Source organism: Ostrinia nubilalis, chromosome 15 (assembly GCF_963855985.1).
Source record: "Ostrinia nubilalis chromosome 15, ilOstNubi1.1, whole genome shotgun sequence".
NCBI lineage: Eukaryota > Metazoa > Arthropoda > Insecta > Lepidoptera > Crambidae > Ostrinia > Ostrinia nubilalis.
The window spans coordinates 4,664,197-4,691,558 of NC_087102.1; the positions used below are offsets into that span (position 1 = coordinate 4,664,197).

Consider the following 27,362-nt stretch of genomic DNA (forward strand, 5'->3'; position numbering starts at 1 on the left):
TACGCGTATAAAGGAAGCGACATTAGTTACAGATCGTAGTAATCGTGCAATAAAATTAAAATTAAAAGAATATTAGTTTAAGAAGAAATGTAGATATTCGAGTCATCAGCGTCATTCGGTCTCTACTGTAGGAACATGGCTCTCTCTTTCAACACGAGAGGCAAAGGGAGGATTTGACTTACACTTCTCACGCTGACCAGATGGGCGTGGAAGGCAATATGCCACTACGTATAACAAAAGAAAATCTTTCATCTTTGATTCCATCATCATTGCGGACTTTCTGAAAAAGAAGTAGAGTTCCATATTAACTTATTTGTAAGGTTAAAAGCAAATAAACTTACGGGGAATGTTAGTTATTAAGTCTCAAAGTCAAAGGATTCTAAAGTTTGCTGCAATAGAAAACCTCGGTTACAAAATGGAAAAATTCCAGAGATGTAAGCTGAAGGCTGAAGCACTGAAAGCTTGTGTAATTCGTTTATTTATTACAAAGCAATTTCTTTGTAACAAATAAATGAATTATGGGACGTATAACAAGGCTGTAGTAAAATTAGTACTTCGTTACTTTGTCTTTGAAAATGATGTGGCGTGATGTAACTAAAACATGGTCTGGGTGTATTTATAAAAAAATATATTTTATTAATGTATTCAAATCTGTGTTGATTAGTTATGCACTAGATGACGCCGTTTAAAATGTGTAAGTGTATATTAATTATTTGTTACTTTACGGTCTTACTCAGAATACGGAACAAACCAGAAACCGTCAACGGGCGTAAATGTGTATTCATATAAAGTACTCCAAATCGCACTACTTTGACTTTAAAGCAATCAGTCAATGGCCGGCGCGCGCATTGTTTACATATCCGTCAGATTGACACTTTATAATTAAATTATGCCGTCTTGTGCCGTTCCAACATGTAAGAATGCTACTGGAATTACGAAGAAAGTGCATGGGATCATGTTTTATCCGTAAGTAGCACATTTCCAATTCATTTTAATTAAATAATAATTTTCAAAAAAAATCACGGTTGTATTTTGTAAGTGTTGCCACAGGTCAACGGAATATTTTACCCTACTTTTTTATATTGAATTACATTTGTCTACTTATAAAAAATTCACGCGTTAATTTTGTTAGCGTTACCACAGAATAATGGAATATTTTCCCCATCCTTTTTGTTTTAATTAGTTTTTAGTGTAATTTCATCCATGACATGACAACCTGATTAATTAAATTATAAGTGCCACTTGTGGTCTAAACTGAATAAATATTTTTGATTTTGATTTGATTTCAATATATTGAATTAATTTATAATATTACTCCCTAATAATGAGGAGATAATAAATTACTATCGTGAATTTCATACTTTCCCATTTATTCAAAAGTAAGGCATTGGTATCAACAGATCAGCAGCAGCAATATTTGTATATTTAATAATAATTTTAAGTAATTAATTATTGCTTACATACTTACTCTGATTTTTTTTCAGGATACACAGCCAGAGTTGCCTCGCAATCAAATTTAAGTATTGGTGATGTTTTTGATTTGGATTCTGTTTTTCACTCCAAGAAAAGTTAAACTAAAAGCACTACTGCGCCGTAAACAAATGTTTTGTTGTCGATATGTTTACATAATAAAGAACCTTAAGTTTCTTTTTTGTTTTACTTGGCATTCTAAAATTTATATTCGACTTTTGTAATTGACTTTTAAATAACATATTATACCTACATAAAATATAGTACATATATTACACTATTTAATAGAAATAAATAATCATCTTACACTTAGTTACTTCGGAGTAAAAATTAAATTCATAGGTAGGTAGGTACTATCTATGCCTATGGCCAGTCATGTCGTCTCGTTCTATCGCAAAGAATCACCATTTGATAAGAGCGAGAGCAAAAACGGAAATGGATAGTTAACACTGGCCGTGTGTACTTATTTCACTTACTTATTTTTTACTTGTTTAACATCTCTTTAAAAAATTACATAATTTTACCCCAAAAATGGGGGTGTCACACGGCGCTAGTAACACTAAAGGGGGTAGAGGGGCGCGGGAGGGGAAGTATTTTGGACACAAGTTGCCGCGTAGAAATGTTATCGAACACTCCTTCTGGTTTGTTCTGTATTCTGAGCGGTCTTAGTACATCCCTAATATTTTACTTCTGCAACGGCAAGAAATCAAGCAAGCCAAAAGTGTTTGAATGTAGGGTAGGTGTGTTAAGGCTGAATGAATATTTTATCCACATGAATGTAGTGTAGGCTCTACATAATCTATTCTATAATTCTACATTGTAGAACTCGAGCGTTTAGAAAAATCATTATGACATCATTATCTGTCGTCGAATTTTCTATAATTATGTTTTCTTTCATGTTAGGTGTAAAACAGAGTTTAAAATGCTGGTGTCAGACTGAGTCATAGCTTAAAATGGCTTAGATCGTAGCACGTAATCCTTCTCCCCGTAAAATCAGGTTGATCAAGTCAAGCTTGATATTTTGATTAAGCGAGAAATAAGTACGCAAAATAATTAGTAGATGTTTGACCTTTTTAGAAACTGAACCTAGAACCACTAGCGTTCAACTCTGTCCAAAAGACAGGTGATGATAGCATGTGATAATAAATCCTTGTGAATACTAAAATTGCTTAGAGAAAAGTTATTTCAACATCGATTTGCCGCAATTTCCTGGGTAATCACAAACGCCTACGTTCCGATTTCCATTTTCCTGAATCTTTTCCACTGGAAAAATCAGATATCTATTTTAGAATCAAACGTTCAGACTGAATTGATTCGATCTGTAACTAACTTCACTCATTCCAGCCTGTCTAGTTAGTGCTCCCTCTCTCTTCAGTCATGTCAATCAATTAATTATCGTGATTTAAAGCGAGACAAATAATGGTTTTATTGGAGAGCCTTTAAAGGATTTACCACATAGGATGCGTTCTGCGGTCTACGGTCAGGTTAAAGGGAACGCAGCCCGCTTTATGTATGAGCTAGCGGCCGACCGCGACTTCGTGGATCCAGTTTTACCCCCTTAGGGGTGGAGTTTCGTAAAAACCTTTCTTAGCGGATGCCAACGTCATAACATCTACCTGCATGCCGAATTTCAGCCCGATCCGTCGAGTGGTTTGGGCTGTGCGTTGATAGATCACTATGTCAGTCAGTCAGTCAGTCAGTCATCCAGTATTAATAGTACTTCATGGACCTATAAAAAAAGGCGGACGGAACTCGCGCTACAACAAAACTGTGACGCAAAATTTTGGCGTTTGTCTATTGTGTGAGTGAATTTAGGGATGCCATGTTAGCCAAAACATTTTACCCATTTATCTTAAGAAAAACATAGATGGGCAGATATGTTACTTGGAAATTTAGACGAAATTATATCGTGCCATTTGAAAAGGATGAAAGACTAGCGGCCGCCCGCGACTTCGTACGCGTGGATCCCGTTTTACCCCCTTCATCTATCTTACGCGGTTTAGATTTTTTCATATAAATGTTTTTTTCCGCTAACTCCCGTTCCCGTGGGAATTTTGCAATATCCTGTTGTAACTAAGCTTCAAGTTTACTAAGGTACCTGCATGCCAAATTTCAAGCGTCTAACTTAAGCGGTTTAGATTTTTCATACAAATGTTTTTTTCCCGCTAACTCCCGTTCCCGTGGGAATTTTGCAATATCCTGTTGTAACTAAGCTTTAAGTTTACTAAGGTACCTGCATGCCGAATTTCAAGCGTCTAACTTAAGCGGTTCAGATTTTTCATACAAAACGATTTTCCCGCTAATTCCCATTCCCGTGGGAATTCCTAGGTATCCTATAACCTGCCCAGGAGTATGAAGAATAATTGTACCAAGTTTCGTTAAAATCCGTCAAGTAGTTTTTGTTTCTATAAGGAACATACAGACAGACAGACAGACAGACAGACAAAAATTTTACTGATTGCATTTTTGGCATCAGTATCGATCACTAATCACCCCCTGATAGTTATTTTGAAAATATATTTAATGTACAGAATTGACCTCTCTACAGATTTATTATAAGTATAGATGAATACGTTGAGGTAGACGCGAAATTTTCAAATTTTCTTACTTTGTTTGCAAGTCAGTGTCAGGTACGATTCACGCAGTTACAAATGATCAATCTTGTGTACCTACGTAATCATAATCTTATGTATCATCAATATTATTATCTCTGATAGATTTTAACATACAACCTGACACTAATATAAGAAAATTTGAATTTCGCAGTTCCACGCCCTACGAAAATATATCCCATTAAAACACAGTTATTATGATAAATTATTTTATTTCAATAGTATGCGTAATAAACACCTAAAAAGTCTTAAAATTATAGATTTCCCACTTTTCGGGTAATTTTCCCACGTAAATAACTGAGAACACTGGCCTTTAACGTATTATTTTGTCGGGTGATTGACGTTTGATTTTAATATTTTAATGTTTATAAAATCGGGGAAATAAGTGATTAGATTATTAGTTTACCTGTGAAATGTGATTCCTTGATTTTTGTTCGTTCGATCAGAACGGTTTTTACACAATTTTACCACGCAAGACATGTCGTATTTGTGTTTTTTTTTCGCCGCGTAAATGTGTCAACTGTGTGAAGTTTGCACTCGAAGTGGTGTATCAGGGTATGAATGTGTGCGTGCCGGCCTGTACGTACAGGCGAGCTGGTATATCCTAATGTACCACAGTATTTTGTTGATGAGAATCCGTCCGACTTTTTTTATAGGTCCATGTAGTACTTTTCCTCCAGGTGGCATTACAAATTTCCACCCTGTTAAGTTAAAGTAAGATGGCGCAACCCAGCCTTAGTGTCGGCGGTTTTATTTCAAAAGGATCATGTTAACGACTTGTGATTTCAATGACTTTTGACAAGTTGTCAAAAGTCGTTGACTTATGACGTCGTCTTGGCGGTTTTGGTATAGATGACCCACGCTGAACTGTCCCGCCAAACTCAATGACAGGGGGGCGCTACCATCGTTCAACTATATGGTTTCCAACATGGCAAAAATCTGAACCAGCGATCCGGTATTGACGGTGGCGCCCCACTGTCAATGTCATCGACAGGACAGTCCAGTATTTTGGAACTATATGTAAACTGTTTAACAATCTTTCTTTCTTTTTAAACTTTCGATTTGTAAAGAATTTGTTGTCAGGTACTTTATTTGATAAGTATTCGTTGTTTTTTTTACCGTGATTCATAATCCTCAATAATTTTAATGCCAACATATTTTGAGCACTATGCAAATGAATTAAGGTCCAAAATGAATGATTCATAATCTCTACCTATTGGATAAAGGATTAAGCCGCGTATTTTGGTACTTCTGTATTTTGCCGTCCATTTTCCAATATTAAATTTGATGAAAGCAAACCAATAGGCATTTACTCGTATTAAAGAGATACAGGCATATATTGTGTGCACAATTGTGGTTTCAATACTAGCTTAAAATTAGTGCATGAGTTTTGGGCACAACGTAGTTGGTGAATTTGAATTTACAGCGAAAGGTCAGCAAATGTCACGGAGGATTAATTTCTATTTGTTAGCTACTGGCAATCAAAAGCATGGAGTCATATTAATTTATTTTTGGCCAATAGGGGCAACCACCACCATAATTGACGTGCAAGCAAATGACGTCACCAATTAACTATGTAACTCAATTGATTAACTTTTTATCATTTTCAAAGAAACTAAAACATTAACCATATTATCATAATCAACTTTTCTAAGTGTCCTTTGCAATTATTGGAAAATAAATTGATATACTAAATTATTCAATTAGAGTTATTGATAGATTCTATTCGTCATTTTACAGTCTTCAAAATCTTGAAATAGTGCGTTGGTAGTAAAAAGTTAGACTAAATACCTTCTTATTTATTTTAGTACGAGGGTAAGTAATCCTTCAATATTGAGTGGGTGCGACAGGTATCAAGTACGCTCTACAAAATATTAGAAATAGCGATTCGTAAAATGTTTACTTATAAAAATAGACTTAAAAGGTTTTTCGGAGTAAACAAAAATGTTTACCTCGAACAACATGTTTTTTGATTTCAAATTGAGAAATTGTAAGTAAACAAGGTACAAATAACCATAATTATTGCATATGCGTTATTTAGTCCTTAACTTTGTAATTATTGTACTACATACCTACTTATAACTACAGAAAGGATAATAACGGGCTTGGTGTGTAGAGTCCTTTAAATATGAATTAACATGAAATTATTTCCTCCCGCAGTTGCAAAACTATAACTAGCCTTCTTGATATTGTTCTATAAACAAAGTAACGTAAAAGCAATAATTTTTTGTACAGCAATATTGAACTTTGTGCACCATATTCAACACAAGTGCGGAATGCTGAGTACTTTAGACACTTGGGAATACCGCATGTCTCCTGTATAGCCTTCCTCCGTATTTGTGTTTGTATTTGTCTAGCTATCCCGGCGAATTTCGTACCGTCATTTTTATTGCATCCATATTCTATTGCTATGTTCATCAGGGATAATGTAGAACTTTAATGGTGGAAGAATTTTTCAAATCAGTGCCGTAACTTCGTAGTCTATTCAATACAAACAATCAGTCAAATCTCTCCTCTATATAATATTAATATACCTATTTATTTGTAATATAGTGTAGACGCAATAATATAGCGTAGTAGTGCAGAATATTGAGCACTTTAGACACCTGGGAATACTCTATACTCTATCGCTCATATACGGCCTTTCTCCGTATTCATGTTTAGAAGGGGGTAAATATAGCTTCCAATCTGTCTTGATCTATCTGTGCTGTGTGGAGACACAATACTCCTGGGACAGACAGAGGTGACTAGGTACAGTCGAACGCATATTAGACTAAATATTTTTGTTTGCAAAATAGAGCCTATTACCACTGTGTAAGATCTCCGACTGTTTAGCATGATGTTATATTCTCTGAGCATGACATAGCATTTTCTTTGTCAATCATGTATATTTTGTAAGCTCAATGTGTTTACTTAGAAATTAACGATTTATAAAGTATTGTAATTTTTAGCAATAATTAGTAACTATATAACCAAAGTGTCTAGTCTAGATTTTAAGGTAAACTTTTGCAAGATATGAAAAATAAATGTATTTATCGTATCATATTTATTTTTATAATTACCTAGGCTGTTGCAATATAATAATATACCTATGCAATTTTTGTATCAAGAAATTCCAACTATTATAAATTTTAGATTAAGAAATGGTATTTATACTAATTTTGTAGTAAATTTTAATAAAATCCATCTATACAAATTGATTTTCAATTGAATTCCACAAACTGGATAATTGCTCATGAATCAGAAGTGTGTGTCTACGTATATTTACTTTTATTACCTGAATTCAACTTTATCCAAAGAAATATTACTAAATGGGGTTTCGTAAAATAAATAAACTATTTGTCACATATGGATTATTTATTAAGAACCATTACATACATAATTTTAAACGTTTTTAAACATTTTGGTGCTAATTTATAATGTTTTTCGAAACAAAACGTATCAGAACATTGTTTCACAAACTGTCATGATCTAAACATTTTCTTTTTGATTTAATTACGCCAACTTTTATATAAGATATACAAACATTTATTTCTTACACATAGCTACGAGAATAGTTCAACAATAAATTAAACGAGTTAAAGTAAGTTTGAGCGTGAATACAACTAAAATGTACACAATTAATAGTTCACCAGTCCACTAGGGGAAAAATAAGTGAAGATATAATTCGCAAATTAGGTATTATAATAAAGTTATCACATTATGTTCAACAAATATATTTCTTATTTTGACTAGAATATGACTAGATACCCAATCCGGGCCACCTGTTGTTTGTAAACATATTAAGAACCAACGTCCGGGTCAGATCCGGAATATCCGTGTAAGGCCGGAGGGATAGAAGAGTAAAACACTTTATACACAAAACATAAAACACTCAGAAAATAGACTGGGTCTTTGGGAGGCACGAAGAGGGGGGATTAGTTGGTTCTTCTTGGAGGCTCAGGGCCAAGCGTATCTCAGGCGGCGGACATCTCGTCGATCCCGCGCAGGAGGCGCGAGCGCAGGCGAATGAACACCGGGTGCTGCGGCGGCATTCCTCGCACGTTCAGGAAGCGCAGCGTTTCCTGAGCGCACACGAGGAAACCCAGCTGCTCCGGGTCCATGTCCTCCGGCACCGAATCCAGCAGAGGGTCTTCGTTCTCGTCTCCGAACATGGACTCCTCGGGCTCGCTCTCCATCAGCGTCGGTTCCTCGTCGCGTGTGGAGTCCACATCCACCGAGCACAATCTCCCAAAAAGACGTTTCAGCGCTTGACGCTTCTCAGCGCTGTCGGTGTCGATAGCCGGCTCGCTGTGGGACCGCTTGCGACGCCGCTGCCGCTTGGCGCGGCGGTCGGTGATGTCGCGCTCGCACTTCCTTTTGCTCGTCATTATTGCGTCGCCGGCGGGATACTGACTGCGAATGGGCCGTGCAGGGAATTGAAGGGCCTCGGCGCTTACAGCGAGGGCGCCGTCTCGCTCTGGCGCGGGGTGCGCGCGTGCGTGCGAGGGAGACGGGGCCGCCAGCTGCACCGGCCAGCTGGGCGGACAGATGCAGGGCGCGGGGCGCTTTGTTTGATAAAGTTTATTCGGGGAAATAAAACTGTTATCCCGGATTGCGCGGTGCGGAGCTAGCGGCCCGGCCGGCAGCTGCGACGCATCTGCCGCGCTCAGGTGATTCCACATGCTCCCAAGGTGCCGACGTCGGCAATTAAGGCGTTTACTGACGCACGTAAACAAAGCACAGCCTAAGATCACGGGTCTAACGATATAAATCCTTTGTCAGTTCAAAGGTTTAATAGATTTTGGATTGAATGATTAATAACTTTGAGTTCAATTTTAATTTGAACGTCTCGTTTAACTTACTCGTAGCTACGCAGTCTAGTCGTATTTTTCATAAAAACGAAATAAGCCTTAAATTAGAATATAAGAAGACAAAGAAACCGTATAAAAGCTGTAAAGCTCATCTTAATTTCCCAGGTAACGGATTTATGCTTCATTCAATTTGTGAAATGCTGAAAGTAGCCTGCGGCTGAAAATTGTTCAGCTCGGATTGTATCCGGACATCAAACTATGTGCCGATAGCTCACTATGTAAAATGTAAAAATCAATACTCAGTTTATGTAGTCCCGGAAACGCGCTGGCAGTACATAGTGGTCTAGGTCTCCCGTTTTAAATTGAATCTGAGCTTTTATATAAACCTTATGTTTGCTTTTTCCGCAATAAGTTTTTTTAGAAACACTGAAAGTACTAAAATTTCTAGGACCAGATTTTTTAAATAGATTTTGTAGATATTATCAGAATAAAGACTTTAAATACCTAATAAGCAAGTCTACAAGAGGTTCTTCCATTGTTTGTTAAGAATTATTACCTGCCTGTGTAACTACGATCTAGGCGTGTCCTTTGTAATGGGTAAAAATAACTCCCAGTTAACACCTACATAATCCAACACTACATAAAATATTGTATCAAACTCCTACTTTTAATACTTACTCGTATATTGTTTTTAACTTTATTAAACTTTATGTAATGTTATCATATTATTATGATCATTATCATCATCATCATTGTGTACTAAAATAGCTCTTATTCCCTACCAGGTCCTAGGTCTCAGGCTAGCTCTATGAGCTGTTAACGCTGTTGTGCTCAGCATAGCAATGAAATTTCCAATAATCCGCTTCAAACTTGCCTTGTGAAGCTCTCGTCTTAGAATAAAGACGAATTTCCAGGTTACGTTTGAGCATTATGTTTCTGAGATTTGCCTAATGAACGCGTCTCTTCCTATAAGACGATTATACAAGTTAATGTCATAAAAAATGGTAATTGTTACAGTATTTCTTTGAAATAAGTCTATTATTGTTACAGAAAACAGAATAAAAGGGAATTACAAGCTTTTCCAATGCAGATTAAGAAGTAAAAAATATTTTTTCTTAACAATTAAACCCCACTAACATTCATTATTGTGGTAGTAACTTTTCACATTTAAATTAATGATAAAATAATATCTAATATCACTTTTTTAGGGTTCCGTAGTCCTGACAAAGAAACCCTTATTCTTTATTTTCACCCGAAGCTGTAGTTTAGTAGGGTTTCAAAACCAATTAAATGCATTTAAATATTTAACGCTTATTTATTTACACTAAACAAGCGTTCTAATGTTGTCATTAATTGAAATGTAAATAATAAGTATTATCTAAATATTAATAGGAATATTTTTCACTTATTCATTCAGAATTATTCAAAAGTTACGAATTAAGTCAAAATTTTACTTACATCATTTCGTTATCTCACATAAAATATTAATCTAACCTTACGCAAAGCCTGGCGAGAGCTTAATTTGAATCGACGTAAATGGCAACCCAGTGGCTTCACTGTATGTCTAGGCTCTACTAGGGCATTAAGGACACTTATGAAAGTCATAAGAGTCATTTATTATCTGCAAATAGGCTTTTTGTAAAGCGCTTTAAAAGCATTCCTGATGTGAACATGACAATTAGTCGTTGTTAGGTCCATTCAGTAAACAGTAAAATGCAAATGAGCCTTTGTAATACGAAATTAAAATAAACGAAGTGTGGACGGTAAGTATGTCAAAGGAATCATACTAAACATGCCAATTGCTTCTAGTGCAGTAAGTTGAATAAATTCAGCCACAGATATTCTTAGTTTAAATAGAAAGAAAGAAAGAAAGAAAAATATCAAAGATAATAATAATAATCGCTAAAGCTGTGTTAGACTTTTGCATGTAACCACAAAGAAAGTTCAGACTTTCTTTGTGGTTACATGCAAAAGTCTAACCTGACTTCAGTAATACTGAAATGAAAAATACGTAAAGAGGTGAATCACGATGCGATCCTTTTACTCTTTGACAGTTTTGAAAGCTCCGCTACTCTACAGAAGTATTTTAAACATAATTTAAAGCTCTTCAAGAATAAGCTTCCATCAGTGACTAAATTAGCTCTCTAATATGACCTACGATCCCTTGGACGGATTTCAATTACGTAGGCTTTACATTGACTGGCTCATCGGTGGTTCGGATAGATAAGGAGATAGGTAGCCCTACTAGTGCTGTGTGTAGTCGATACTTACTACACTATGAAATAATCCTAGCGCTCTGGCTTTAAGATTACTAGGGTGGTTTGTTTACGGTTTATTACTCAATACTCAATAGTTTATTGCTTCCATAATGTTTACAAAAGGTGTTATTGGTAAGGTAAGATACAATTATGGACCCTGTCGGCCACTGCATTTTAGGAGAGAGGAAGATTTTAAAGATTTATTGCATTAATTATTAATTTATTGTTAAACTGTCGGAGCAATACGGAGCACTATATCATAAAACAGGCACTTTTTTGTCATGAGTAGGTCTACTGTCATAACGAAAAATATTGTTTTAATTTTCTACTTGAAACAAAGTAAAATCTACCTTTATTGTGAACTTACATAATTATTTAAGTTACTTAAAAACCTATATCATATCGAAACGTTATCAATATTCGAGCGAAACCAATCTCAGCACATCCTTACTACTGGATAATACACGACATAGGTGTTCAATGTCCATAAGGCCTTTCACGGCGGAAGGACAGCCTTTGGCTAGCTGCCAGTTTGGAAATTTCGATTTTCTCGATGGCGGCAAACATAATAAGCTTTTGAAAAGCTTCTTTCAAAGGTGCCGTGTAAAGAACTTTGCTTGGCAGCAAAGTAATATGTGACTGTAAAAAGATATCAATGTCCACAACACTAGGTGGTACTATTAAATTGACAACCTAAAAAACTTACTTCAAAGTATGTTTATTTATTTATTTAAGGACAACCAACAAAACATACACCATACATTCACAGTTTCCTTAAAAATAAATTAAGCTAAGGAAGCAAAACTAAAATGTAAATTCCATAATAATATTACCCTTTTTTCAGTCCCCGACCACAAAGCTCGCACTGAAAACTGAAAATAGACGACATTCCTGTTGCCAGAGGATACCACGGACATTTAGAGGAAAAACATGAGTATTTGTGCTTTAGTTATGGAAAAGTAAAATACTCTTACAAAATAGGAGGTATAATACACATCACTGTTTAATTTTTTTTTAATAATAGATGGGTTTCTGAAAGTTACCGGATGGAATGCAATGCAACGATAAAGCATTCATGATACATTTTGAACCGTTTAACCAATCGAATTCAAATCGTACAGTTACTTTGCTCTCCAGACAAATCTAAGCGAATAATTTTACCTCTGCCTGCGCTATGTTGTTCGATACTTACGCCCGTATTCACGAACATTACTATGAGGTCTCACAGTGCGCGTAAATGCTCAGGGTGACATATGAACCAATCACAGAGCTCTATTTAACGTTATGCATTCGATTTGCTGCTTTACTTAAGCAAGCATCGTTTGTGAATACGGGCGTTAGATGCAAGTAGCATGCAAGTCAGAAGTGACAAGTTTATGCCAGCAATGTGTCGTTATCGGATCGATGTTGAACCTAACGTTTTGCTTCCAGGTTTCTGGAATGCAGCCTTTCGCTTTAAGTCATGCGCAGAATATCCTGTCTGCAGATCGCAATGGAATTTTCTTGGAAATGGAAATTCCAGAATTTCCAGATTGCTGAAACTAGCCGTAAACATATTCGAAGGACAAGAATGCAAATTAAACATACTTACGAGTATAAAGTGGGTTTTGATAATTAGTGACTCTTAAAGGGGATAACATCAATAATAAATTGAGTATTCATGAAGAAAAGTTGTAACAATATGTAATAACTTAAACACTTGTAACCACTACTGTATGTACCTATGTAAACCCATGAAAATATGATTTGATTTGTTTTGAAAAGGTTTTTTTAATTCTTCGTCCGTTCGTTTCAGCCAAATGACGTCCACTGCTGGAAAAAGGCCTCCCCCAAGGATTTCCATAAATTTTTAAATTCTTACTTTTGTGTATGCAAGAGCTCTTATAAATATTTTTTAACAAAGTTCTCAGCATTCTCAACTCAACATTCATTTCAAAGGAATTTCAACGTTTCGACATTAATAAGAGAACCAATAAGTAAATCTTCGTTATTTCACGTCGCTTTTGAACTAGAGGCAATACAAACGCAATTTGATTGGTAAGATTACGAGACGTCTGGAGTCGTAGACTCATTAGGATTCATTACTTTAGAGGGAAGATAATTATGCTGTAGATGTCAAATAATATACAGGAGAAATCTTAACAGACTATACATTTTTGATGCAAAATAACACCTATTGTAATTACAATAAATATCCATTTAACAAAGTTTATATTTATTCAATTTCAGTATATTTCTTACTAGCGGCCGCCCGCGACTTCGTACGCGTGGATCTCGTTTTACCCCCCCTTCATCTATCTTACGCGGTTCAGATTTTTTCATACAAATGTTTTTTCCCACTAACTTCCGTTCCCGTGGGAATTTTGCAATATTCTGTTGTAACTAAGCTTTAAGTTTACTAAGGTACCTGCATGCCAAATTTCAAGCGTCTATCTTACGCGGTTTAGATTTTTCATACAAATGTTTTTTCCCGCTAACTCCCGTTCCCGTAGGAATTTTGCAATATCCTGTTGTAACTAAGCTTTAAGTTTACTAAGGTACCTGCATGCCAAAATTCAAGCGTCTAACTTAAGCGGTTTAGATTTTTCATACAAATGTTTTTTCCCGCTAACTCCCGTTCCCGTGGGAATTTTGCAATATCCTGTTGTAACTAAGCTTTATGTTTACTGAGGTACCTGCATGCCAAATTTCAAGCGTCTAACTTAAGCGGTTTAGATTTTTCATATAAAAGGATTTTCCTTCTGATTCCCGTTCCCGTGGGAATTCCTAAGTATCCTATAACCTGCCCAGGAGTATGAAGAATAATTGTACCAAGTTTCGTTAAAATCCGTCAAGTAGTTTTTGTTTCTATAAGGAACATACAGACAGACAGACAGACAGACAGACAGACAGACAGACAGACAGACAGACAGACAGACAGACAGACAGACAGACAGACAGACAGACAGACAGACAGACAGACAGACAGACAGACAGACAGACAGACAGACAGACAGACAGACAGACAGACAGACAGACAGACAGACAGACAGACAGACAGACAGACAGACAGACAGACAGACAGACAGACAGACAGACAGACAGACAGACAAAAATTTTACTGATTGCATTTTTGGCATCAGTATCGATCACTAATCACCCCCTGATAGTTATTTTGAAAATATATTTCATGTACAGAATTGACCTCTCTACAGATTTATTATAAGTAATAGATTATTAATAAACTGAAATTGAATAAACATTTTTATTTTCTTAATAATAATATTATTTTTAGAAAATAGCAATTAAATGAGACAAGCTCAAACGCCACTTTGACTTGTATGCTTGTTGTATGCTTGCGTAAAATAAAACAACAAACATACAAAATTAATTAAGTATTAACATTAATGAATTTTAATTATGTTATATATTTTCTGATATAAATCAGAGACCATTTAAGTGCATGTTAAAGATTAATATTGTAGCAAATTATAATACTTAGTCTGGAAAACGCAAAATATTGAAACAAGTTAATGATAGAAAAATAGAGAACTGTTTACAAAAACGCTCATTACGTCTCTCTCCCACGTTTCTTCAATATTATTATTTATTCGTTGCATTCGAGTGCCTAGAAGCTTTGCGATGTTTCTAGAGTGGGATTTTTCATGTCTTTTTTTCCTACGTAAGACGTAACGTATTTTTCATGGTTGATTCTGGTGTTTGATTTTTCTTAAACTGGATATGACTTTGTAGGGTCATAATAAAGTTAGGTTAAAGTAATAAATACGACTGTATAGTTTTAGAGGTAGTGATTCCTAAAAATATGTGTATCAATCAATACGTGTATATTATCATATTAGGTAGGTACATTAAACTGACTGAATACTACTCATATTGATAATGTGTTACGGCTCAGTGGCTATTCGATATGAATAATGTAACATTCTATTCGCAGAAGTTCTCTACACGCATGATTACATGGTTTTGTGCTAGAAATCGTTATTGGACTGTGCAAATTATTTGAAGTCTGAGTGAGAACCACGTCTTATTTGTAAGTATGGTAGCTATGACGACGATATTTCATAGAAATGGATAGAAAGTAATGTGTCGCGGCGACGCGTCTAGGTATTCCTCGAAACAACTATTTTGATGCGTAAATGATAAACAAAAAGCACAATGGTGTTTCATGAAGCGCTCCAAGACTAAAATTTCATGAAATTATGCAGTTTCCCATCACACCCACACGTCCCTAGCTCGAACCTTGCTCGAACCGTTTTCGAGAAATCAAGCGTCGCTATTTGAAAAAAAATTGCCCCAAATCTGTAAATGTTTACGTTAACTTCAATAAAGTACATAACTGTATTTTGGATTAGCTGCGCTAAAAATACCCAAAGATAATTTACTTTAAACGATTTGTTGACGTGACTTGAATAGGCTAGTTTCCTAAAAATTTTTTTTTTAGTCCGTCAATTTTAATATAAAAAAATAATGGACACGTATATTTTGAATTGTCAATCAAACAAATAATTACAAAGATATAGTGCGTTGAAGTTCCGCGCGACATCACAAAGTGCTGCACTTTTACGCACTCACTGACGTCACGGGCCTTTTCTTTAGAACTTTGGCACGCTTTATCTCTTTACATTTTCATTAGTTTTAAAAAGTGAAAAATACTTCTCGAGTAGTTTTTGATAGGCTAACTGACGGACTAATTAAAACTCTTGCTTTTTTACCCAGGAAACATCCCTCAAGCAGTTAATGTATAATGAATGAGTTTCTAATATCTTGTGTAAATTATGGTTTAGTTAGATTATAATCAAATGATTGGAATCTGTGGCGAGCAGTGGCGGTCTAAGTGCGAATTAGTTTAGCTAAACATAATTAATACACGTGTTACCTAATTACCTACCTATACATAATTATCGATAAGCTTGTGTAAGCAATCTTTAATACATTATGTAATACAAATATTATACTATCGTGAGCAACGTGGGACATCCACCCACAAGGTGGACCGACGACCTCATGGAGGTAGCAAGAAGGCGCTGGATGCAGACCGCTACCAACCGGGCGATGTGGAAATCATTGGGGGAGGCCTATGTTCAGCAGTGGAGGTCCTATGGCTGAAATGATGATGATGTCGTCAGATCTCCATGACGGTTTTTAATAACTCTGAAATCGATAAGTTTTATGCAAATGCAGATATTTTGGACTGTACTGATTGTAAAATAGAGTGAAATTTTACGAAAACTTAATACAGGCTGTCAATTTCACTGGACGTAATAAAACCGATGAAACGAAAACCAATTGGGAAACGCACACGGTGGAAAATTCTGGGAAAACGTGGATTTATGAATATTAAGTATGTTAATAGGTTGGCGTAAATGTTACGGTATGTTTGATAATGCATATATTGACAAGTACTTAGCATACAGGACTAGTTGTGTAAACAACAAAAGGGTGTTATTCTGCAACAAAAAATTACAGCCTGATGTGTTTTTGACTATTTTCTATTTTCTATATAAATATAAAACTCAAAGGTGACTGACTGACTGATTGACTGACTGATTGACTGATTGACTGACTGACTGACTGACTGACATAGTGATCTATCAACGCACAGCCCAAACCACTGGACGGATCGGGTTGAAATCTGGCATGCAGGTGGATATTATGACGTAGGCATCCGCTAAGAAAGGATTTTACGAAACTCAACCTTTAAGGGGTAAAACGGGATCCACGCGTACGAAGTCGCGGGCGGCCGCTAGTAAAATATAAAGAGAATAAGTCACTGTATTGCCCCTCACTAGGTGGACTGACGATCTGGTGAAGGACGCCTGAAGTACCTGGATGCAGGCAGCGCAGAACTGGTCGTTATGGAAATCCTTGGTCCCGAGGCTTTGTCCAGCAGTGGACGTCATTTGGCTGAAGAGATTGTTTATTGTGCATAACCCGCTGGATAGACGCCATCACAAAGGCCACTGAGTCTACCATGGTCCAGTGTACTCGCGACGCCTCTAACCGTCAGAAATGGAAGCACATCGCCAGGAGAGCTCACATCACCCCACCATGGTGGGGTGACGAGGTGCATGCACCTACTAATTACGACCACTCTGACAAGAGTGTCCGACTTAGAAGATTGTGCATAAATAGATATAATAATAGGCGTCTCTATAACTGTATGCAGACAAAGTCCCAGGCACCGAGAAAAAGATGAACACTAAAATCTAAAATCAAATATCACCTGTAACCACGTACAATCATAGAGACAAAGCAATCGTTGATAGTTTCAAATCACCGGAATAAAAAGTGGACACCGAAACATAAAACAAAAAAATTTAAAAGGGTCTCTTAGTTCCAGTTGGAAACGGAATGTAAATGGAACTACACTCGCTTTGGGATATCCACTTCACCGTATGAGCGATCAAAAGGATTCTTCCATTTTGTTTTCAGAATTCCATTGTGCACAAATTACAGTTGGATTTCAAACTAACAACGGCTTCATGTTCCACGTACAGTTGGCAGCACATCAGACTTCATTTTTGTTGCAAAATAGCCTGTATCTCATCGAGATAAGACTCACTGTGTTGACCTTGATGTGCTGTTGTCCGTGCAAAGGGAACGTCCACGTCGTGCAGACCAAATAAACGTAAACCAATACGGGTTATGCCGTATTTCATTTAATAATTGGGGTTTGATAAGTCTGGATTTTCTATTGGTTTTCATGCGAGTGGTTAAAATTAATATCATCAAGTATATACCTACATAAGTATCAAAAGTCGTTGCTTTGGTTTTGTTATAATTTTGTCAACAGTTTTTTTTGATAAAATTTAATGGTTATTACAAATTCATAACCACCCCTGCAGTGTCCAAACTATACTCGTATATGAAAACAGTCTTAAAATAAATTTAATAAAAAGTTAGGGTGCTTTAAATGCTGAAGACTTTTCAAAGAGTAATTCTGCCATCAATTTTATAATCATTGTGTATGTTTATTCATGCTATTTTATTGTTGGTATATAATACGCAGTAAAAAGCAAAGCTTTATACCAAAAAGTAAACAATGTATTTACGTACTGTACGAGCACGATCGTACATCCTGCTGCACCGTCAGCATCGACCGCCGGGCGACCCATGAACCCTCAGCGTGCACCGTCGGCACTCTACACCGACGGCACACTAACAAATACCTTTAAATGTGTACAAACAATAAACCATGTATAAATAGCATAACATAATACCAATAAACCAGATATCAACCGTCCGTCGTTGTGTCTCATTTCCCCCCGCTGCGGCCAAGACACCCTTAGCCGTCGCTATGATAAGTCCGGTGAGTCTGCCGGGCTGGCAGCGGGTCCCCGCCGCCTATCTGCCGTCCTAACGCTGCTACCCTGGGCGACCTGGGCACAGCTTCCTTCCTATCAAACCCTTATTATGTCTAAGTATCTATTGTTAGGCAGGGCTAGGGCTCTAGGGACTTTAATGTCTTAGGGAATAGGGACTCTAGGCTCACTAGGGAGTTAGTTCCCTTCCTGACCGCATATCCCGGGCACGGGAGCGGTGCCTTACAACCACTGTCTCCCGCCCGTACACGTACAGAAACTACCAAATTATTTACCACTTATTGGACTTTTCCAATTAATATTTGCGAGTATTACGGCACTATCACGTTAATTACGCAGGCTGCATAATGGAAAGCTATTAAAGGACGATGACCTGTACCTACTTCACTGGTTTAATTAACGTGTAATGAAGTTTGGCTGTAATTATTCAGAATAATAACCGACTTACAGAGCGATTAATGTAAAATTCACAATTCTCACAACCATAAGGCCCGGTTTCCATCAGGGCGGAACAGAGCGAAAAAATGTTTTGAATCACCAATCGGATTTTTTGGTTTCCTGAATAATGAAATCTGATAGGTTATTCAAAACACCTCTCCGCTCCGCTCTGCCTTGGTGGAAACCGGGCCTTAAGCTTGAAAAAAGGTTAAAGGGGTGAAAAAAGGGGATACATAGAAAAGTTTGGTTTTTTACGTCAATTTCATACATCCAGTATGTTTGGTGTCCTTTGGGGCGAGTCACGTGCCAATTGCCAAGACGTGGGTAAAAATCCATGCGTTCCGTGAAAGAAAATGTACATTTATAAGTTAATCTTTAACCTATAAATGTTCAGGTATACATAGGGTGGTTTATAAATACGTTTTGAAATGTGATTGCATTTGGTAGAAAACATAAAGATACTATGACCATAAAAATCTAAATACGGTTAAAAAAATATAAAAATCCGTGATGCTAAAATCCGATATGTTAGACTAACCTAGATTTAAACTAGGTTAGTTCAATTTTCAGGTAGGCACACAAAAGAGAAATACACCACTTTGTTGTGGTTCCCAGTTTGATTGAAAATTTAAAGGTCTCGTTTTGCTTTGATCAGGCTATGTCAGTGCCTACAATCTGACAAGGTTGGTTATTACTATTGTAATTAATATTGAGCTATTGCTCAATTGAAACTGTCAGAAAGAAGCTACAGAATGCCTAAATTAAGCATGTGACGTCGACATTTTTTGTTATACGCCATTGAAATTTAGGCGCGCTGTGCTGAGGTCCCTTACAGCGGCAGCAAATACCTGAATAATTGTGTTTTTATTTCTTAGTTTTTAAATTTGCAACTGTCCACATTGCATGCCGTGGCAGCCTTTAATTAAGACAGCACTTAGTTCTAAGCACTTTTAGTTATAGTAATTCCATGTATGCGTGTTTGTCTTGTTGGTTGTCCTAATAAATAAAATCAAATAAAATAAATTCACTACAGTAGACCACCATCTGCATCAGATTTACAACTAGACTACCATCATGTGCGTCTGCCTTGCAATCACAACGCATGTCGAAAATCTAAAATAATTAACAGTTTTCACAAACGGTACTTGCTAAAGCGAAGCAGCAAATCGAACACACAGCGTTCAATAGAGCTCTGTGATTAGTTTGCGTGTGACCCTGTGCGTCCACGCGCACTGTTAGACCTCATAGTATTGTTTTTAATTGTGAATACGGGCGTAAGAGACAGTTACCTAGATCAATAAAATTAGCATTCGAATGAAGGTACAGACATCACTTCAATTTTCGCAGTGGCATTTTATTTAGTTGTGCGTGTATAAAAATTAAATAGAAAAATATGCGAGCAATTTTCATGACTATTACATAGCTACTCGTATACCTTAGTCGTGAGGTCTCGGATCCAATTTACAGCGAGGCAGGCATATCATTTCGAGTGAAGAATTCCATAATTTTGCCATTGTATAATATTAGAAATCTTTGAAATACTTTTCAATAAGTTTCTTTGAAATTAAAATCTGACTGTCTACATTTTATGCACGCCTATCTATTGTTAAGGTGGTGGTCCAGTCACGTAAAGTAAGTGAATACATGACTGTAGCATAAATTAGATGACCATATTGTCTTTTATGTCAATTAAATTCAGTTTGTCAGGAGCTTTAAAGCATGGATACTTAAAATAAAATTATAATTTGTGTAGGTATTGTTAAGGCTGCCGCGACACATGCACAGCTTCCAGAGCCTTGGTCTACTTTTAGCTTGGCCCATGGGCCAAGTCACTGGTTTGAGTTTCTAAATAGTTTTTCTTCCAGTGACTGGGCCCACCATCCACAAGATTCTAGAGTAGATTTTTGTTGATTTGGTGTTTAATTTATTAATAAAACATTGAAGTTGGGCCCAGTCACTGGAAGAAAAACTATTTAAAAATTCAAACCAGCAACTCGGCCCGTGGACCAAGCTAAAAGTGGGCCAAGTCACTGGAAGACTCGCTTAGTGTAGCAGCCGCTAGAAATACATTGTCTTAACCTTTTGTTGGCAATAAATGACTTTTTACTTTTACTTTAATGCATTTGCATATAAAAATGAATTATGTTCTATTATATTTTTCTATTTGACGTCACGGCTGGTTTTTACCTGGTTATTGCTTGTGTCGGTGTAGATCAGTGTCAGGTTCAATTTCCTGTAGAATGCAATTTCCGCATTCACCAAAGATAAATCATTGGATTTTGAGCTGCTTATCTTCAAAATGTTTATGTGTATCATGGTCTTATGTTTGTTTACATAATGCTGCGATCCTGTGATTTTTAAAATAATATATTTTTTAACAATATCTTAAAGATTTATTACTTAACACGAATGACTCTACTCTTCTTATCATAAAAAATACCTTTTTTATATTCACAAAAATGACAAATAAGGACCGAAGTAATTATCACCTGCGTGGAAACTGTAAAAAAATAGAGAAAACGGTGAAAGGAGTCTTGGTTGGTATAGGTGTACCAGAATCTCATGGCAAACAAAAATATTGGAAAAGTGTGTTTTTCATATGGCCATTGTCTATGGCTTTATTGTCACCTGTCAAAGTAAATCAAGAGATCTGTCAGCCGCTGCAGAAATTTTGTAATCTCTTCATGCCTATTTGTTATTTTTGTGAAAAAGACGAAAAAACTCAAGCAAGTCATATTGTTTTCAAAGTGTATTGTAAAATAAGGCATAATTCAAAGTCAATCTTTGATTTTAAAGCGCGTCGTTGAGTTGACAGTAAGTTGGAGTGAAATGTTTTTATACTAACCTACCTACATTTAGTTTATTACCTTACTGCGTCAGAAGGAGGGTTATGTTTATTTTTATATTATTCTTACTTAGTAGCTGCTTTATCGGGGTTATCAGGTGTATTTCATGCATTGGTGCAGAGGAATGGTGAAAATGTTATGACCATGTAAAGAAAATTGAAAAAGATTTCAAGCAAGTTTCATCTATTTGAAGAACAAGAAATGCAAGTGGATTTCTTAGAATCGTTTTCTAGTTCTAAATGAAGTGATAAGTTATAAGTATGATACTTAATAAAATTATTTACAGTAATATACGGTTTACTTATTTTTCAAGACATGTTCCTATGTTAAAAACCCGATGTATAACAACATTCTTCATACACATACCTAAAATGTATAGGTAGGCATTCGTACTTCATGTTCATTAATATTAGTCATAAATAAAAATTAAACAGTATCAAGATCGTTTAATCCAATTTCCCCAGTATTGCACTCAACAAAGTTTATTTTCCCCATTTGCCATGAGATTCTGGTACACCTATATGTTACTGTATATCTGAAAATTTGAAACTGCATCAAAGCAAGCTAGCTGTCGGCGACAAAAAATATTTTAATCTAAATATAAATTGCATTTTATTTTATTTTATGAATAACAAGGGCTTATTGATAGTGTTATCTCTGAAAATACTAAGAAAATAACCATTTCATCAAACAACGCCATCTATCGGTGGATTCACGCATCAGTTTTACAGCGGTGCCAATTGCTTTTACGGTCGTTTTATGTGCCGCAGCCTATATTTTAGTGCCCGCTGTGGCTAATAGAGCACGACTCTTGTGAATTATTGGTTCGACGTGGTTAGGAGCTTTTTTCAGCCTGAAAAAAGCGGGAAAAGTTTAAATAATTCTTGTTTTGGATAAGGAAAAAGTTACTTGTTTATTAGGTACGAATGAATTTAAACGAACTTAATCTGATTTACGTTGGATCAATCACATTTATTATACTTTATTCGAAATCTTCAAGTTAATTTATTAGTATTTAAAAATTACGCTCTCTTTATGTATGGAAATATATGGAAGGAGGAAAGATGGACTCGCACAGATCTATATCTGTGTCTCACATAAATGATTTAAAATCACGTTTTGCACCTGTTTGAAGTTTTGGTTTGGATATTTCAGGATTTAAATAAATGTGTCTATAATTGTCTATAAAATATGACTGTTATTCACTTTAATATTAGCGGCTGATACTAGACTAGACCATTAATACCCATGTCGATGTTTTTCTATAATGTATTTACCTACAGGAATTTAAACTTTGAATTTTCAGCCAAAAAATCTCTTTCATCACAGAGTATTATCGCAAATGACAAACAAAAAAATAAGCTTCGATGGTGGTTGGTATCTTAAAAATGGATACGACGAAGAAGGAAAAGCAATACGAAATTATTTCAGGGTGTCCCTTGAGGGCAAAAGTAATAATCGATGAATGGGATCTCGTCACAAACCATAGTCATCTGAAGCTTTCTCTATGAGGTCATAGTTAAATATTTTTTTCAGGAAGCCAACAGATTACTAGAAGATGTAACTAATTTACTTTTTCTTTGTTATTTAATAACATTACTGTAATATAAATTACATAGGTTCTTACTTTGTGCAAAATAAAGATTATAGATGTAGGTAAGTAGTTATCTACCAGTTTCATAAGTATTTATAATATTGTAAATAAAATGAAAATTAATTATGCTGATCCAATTACTAAAATGTTTCTTGTGATTGTCAGTTTTGGATTTCTCTTATCTTTTTAGAACTTTACATCGGCTCTTTAAAAAGTAATTTGATATCTTTTTATAGCTGAGTATTTCTCAAAAAAAATGTACATTTTGAAAAAAAAAAGTGTGCTTTGAAACAGTTCAAAAGTTTTATATTTATAAATCATCACACAAAAAAAACACACACAATTTTGAAGGATGAATATTAATCTTTAAGATAACGAAGAATTATAGCTATAATCCTACTTATTACCAAATATTTAGATATTTTAAAAATAGTCCTTTTTTACCTTTCATACAAAAACCTGTTTGCCACCCTAGCTTTTTCATGTATTTTTGTTTCATAAAAAGCGATACGTAACTAAATTATTGTAAATTTCTTTGTATTATCGTTCTACAGTAATCGCAGTTTCGGTATCAAATTGATTTTCTATGGGGTGTCATAATGAATTGGCAATTTAAAGCAAAAAAACAAAATGAGTCGCTCTCATTTACTATTTCGTTATTTACTCTTTAGTTACGATTTATTTCTACTTTCCCATGGTTTCTGAACAATTCCGTATTTATTTTACACGGACAACAATAGCTGCACTCTGAATGGCTGTTGGCCTGACGTCTCCGCCATAACATCTATCGCGAAAATTAGTGAAAACGTGTGTGTTTTGTGGGATTACTTTTTCGTAACAGGCAGTAAAATCAGCGATTTTATATTTAACCATTTTTTGTAATACGTGTGGTACGAACATTTAGTAAGCTTTTATATTTGCTGTAACAAATTTTATCAAAAAAATACTTGTTTCTGATCTCATTTTGTCTAATATTTCGTTACGTTTTTTACGAATTTCGTTACGTTACGAAAAAGTACAACATAATGCTGAGTGTATACTGTTATTACCTGACTAAGCATAGTAATATTCACTACTTAATTTATTTCAAAAAATATAGAGCGTTATAACAAAAGGATTGGATACTATCTGCTTTACAGAAGTGCCGCCAGCAAAAAATTATCAAATCATTTAGATTACGTTTTTATGTGAAAACTTCTTTTGTTTTTTTAGGAATGCCGCCAAAAACCAATGCCGAAAGGCAAAGCTTACAGAGAACGACTCAAAATGGATAAACATGATGGAACAAAAATAATTTTATTAAAATAGTATGAATGATTACTCCCTTATTTTATTTCTAACCCCTTAATATTACCCCGTATTTGGGTGCATACTTACAAATATTTCGAATTGAATAAATGAAGAGCATTCACAATATTTCGCCAATGTATAACAAGCCTTATGGCCTTACTATTTCGTTACTACCGTTTCGTTACGTACATTTTTTTTGAGAAATACTCAGCTATTAATTATTAAAAGCACACAATTAACAAACATGCCACAGACAAATGATAATTAAAACAATTAATTGTGCCGATGGGCCTTTCCAGTGATCCCGTTTCAAACAATTAAATCCGTGAACATAAATTAATTAAGGAAAACGGAAATGCGTGAACCACAGAGTTGTCATGAATATTCGTCCTTTCATTATGTGTATTTGTCTATACGAGGTCGTTTGTACACCTTTAACCAACAGGCCTGGCCTTGGAACCTTAAAATAAGTACTTTGATTTATTTAGGCACGAATTCATCAACGGCGATCGCTTGTTCCAAACAAGTCACACCGAAATGAGTAACAGTGTTACTATTTGGGAAAATTCCCATAAAGTCACACATTTACTCGTCGGTCATACTAACAAATTCATCAACTGAGATCGCTTGTTCGCAACGAGTCACACCAAAACGAGCAAAACTGTTACTCGTTGGGCAAAAATCCCACCAAGTCACACTATTACTTGTCGGTCACACTCAAACTTGTATTTTCTTGCAGTAAACTTTAGAAGTGTTTTGATTTTTTATGTATTTTTTTCTGTACATTGTTTCTTTATAAGTACGCAGTTTAGCAATAAGGATCCAAACCACACCATGTTACATTTGACACTTTTTGCTACATGATAATATTGGTAATATAGATCGTAATGACCACTTTTGTATACTTCACTCATATTCGACGACTTTGTGGGTTGGATCCTTTTTGCTAAACTACAAAATGTCCTATACCTTCATAAAAAAGATAATAAATGTGTGAATCAATAACAGTGTGACTGAATTTATTTTCCCAACGAATACACTGTCACTCGTGTCGGTGTGACTCGTTGGGAACAAGTCACACAAATGTAATCATTTGACAGTCGATTTGAGCTGAAACGTGTTTTTATTGTGTAGCGATACTGTCTAGACGTCTGGGTAATTTAACCAATTTACTAAATTAATAATAACAAATAACAAACATCAAAAGAACTTAAGTTTCCACATGAAAAAATTGTATCAGCAGATTGAACAACGCAACCTGTTTCTAGACAACTTCATAGTGTTGTGTAATTTATTCAGGTTGTAATTATATCATTATCATAATTTCAGCCACAGGACGTCCACTGCTGAACATAGGCCTCCCCCAATGATTTCCAAATCATCCGGTTGATAGCGGTCTGTATCCAGTGCCTTCCTGCTACCTTTATGAGACGTCGTCCACCTTGTCACCACGTCTCATGCTGCGTTTTCTGGTACGTGACCTCCACACCAGAACCTTGCTGCCTCATCGGCCGTCTGTTCTTCGCAATGTGTAGTTGAAGTTACATAAATAAAGATTAATTGCTCATGAGGGGTTCATGTGTTCTTGCTTTCAGTCTCTTTCCGTTACAAATGTAGTAGATTAGTGAGAGAGTACAGTACAGTCCCTTGGGGTTTTTCCAATTTTACCCGTCACATGTGGCGGCTTGCTCGGGTCAGATCTGTAGTCCCTTTGGTAGGCGCCTTTAATTTACAGTAAATTAGCACGAGCAATTTACTATTCTTACCTAATCTACTTAAACATTTAAAGGACGATGGGACTGGGAAAATAAAGGTTCAAATATATTTACTTTAGACCTAAGAGCATAGATAAATATATCTTGTATTCAACAAGCAGTCAGGAAACAAAGTCTTCCTTTCAGTCTTTACGCGATGAACTGAAAAACTATTATACGGATTTTCTCGTGGTTTTCACCAATAGGTTTAGGTGTTTTGCCAAGAAGATTTTTTTATGTTTTAGGTGAGGTGCAGTCTAGGATGGTACATAATCTGCCTTAATTAATTCCTCTCCGAAATGTGTAGCCTATAGAAAATTTACAAGTTTCTATAGCGGTTTTTGAAGCACCATAAGCTTTTTATGGGCAAAGCCGCAGAAAAAAGCTAATTAGAAATGTACTTAACTTGTGGCACTCAGATAGTTAATGTTCAGGCCTATTTCATTCGTAACACCAAATGTTCTAGCCAACGGGCTAAGTGCGCGAAAATTTACTTTTTGCTTCTTGATTGTTTTTTCTTTATTCTGAAAGTTTCTGGGAAAAGAACAGATGAAGGCTCTTCTAATAAATTCTTACCTCTACCAAGGTTTTATTACATAGATTACAAAGTTGTACGGATGACAGCATAGTAAGATAAACAATCACTCTGTACAGAATGTAAGAATGTACAGTGTAAAGTCCTGAAAATAGGCATAAAAAGTTTTTAACACAAGATTAAATGCTTGTAACAATTCACTGAAAGCTAAAAGACACACTGAAAGCTACAGCTCTCTCTTAATCACTATCTTCCGTTTCCCAATTATTTAATCCTTGTCCAAATCCGGATTTTACCTGTCAAATTTAATTCAGTTTTAGATTAAAATATCCTCAATTATCGATGCGTTTACACTTTAATATTGCTTAAATAGTCTTATAAACAATACATGTAAATGTAAAAACATTAACCGCATTTTGACAACAAACATGGAAATTTGACTGTTGACGG

General features: G+C 35.6%; 2 long non-coding RNA genes across 2 annotated transcripts; both read left to right on the forward strand.

The window, feature by feature from the left end:
• The first annotated feature begins 733 nt into the window (after positions 1 to 733).
• Positions 734 to 18,376, forward strand: LOC135078817 (uncharacterized). Its single transcript, XR_010258675.1, has 2 exons — positions 734 to 2,132; positions 18,341 to 18,376. It is a non-coding gene; the product is annotated as an uncharacterized LOC135078817 (long non-coding RNA).
• A 3,059-nt stretch (positions 18,377 to 21,435) lies between these two features.
• On the forward strand, positions 21,436 to 22,175 carry LOC135078820 (uncharacterized). The gene is made up of 2 exons (XR_010258678.1): positions 21,436 to 21,707; positions 21,837 to 22,175. It is a non-coding gene; the product is annotated as an uncharacterized LOC135078820 (long non-coding RNA).
• The last annotated feature ends 5,187 nt before the right edge of the window (positions 22,176 to 27,362 follow it).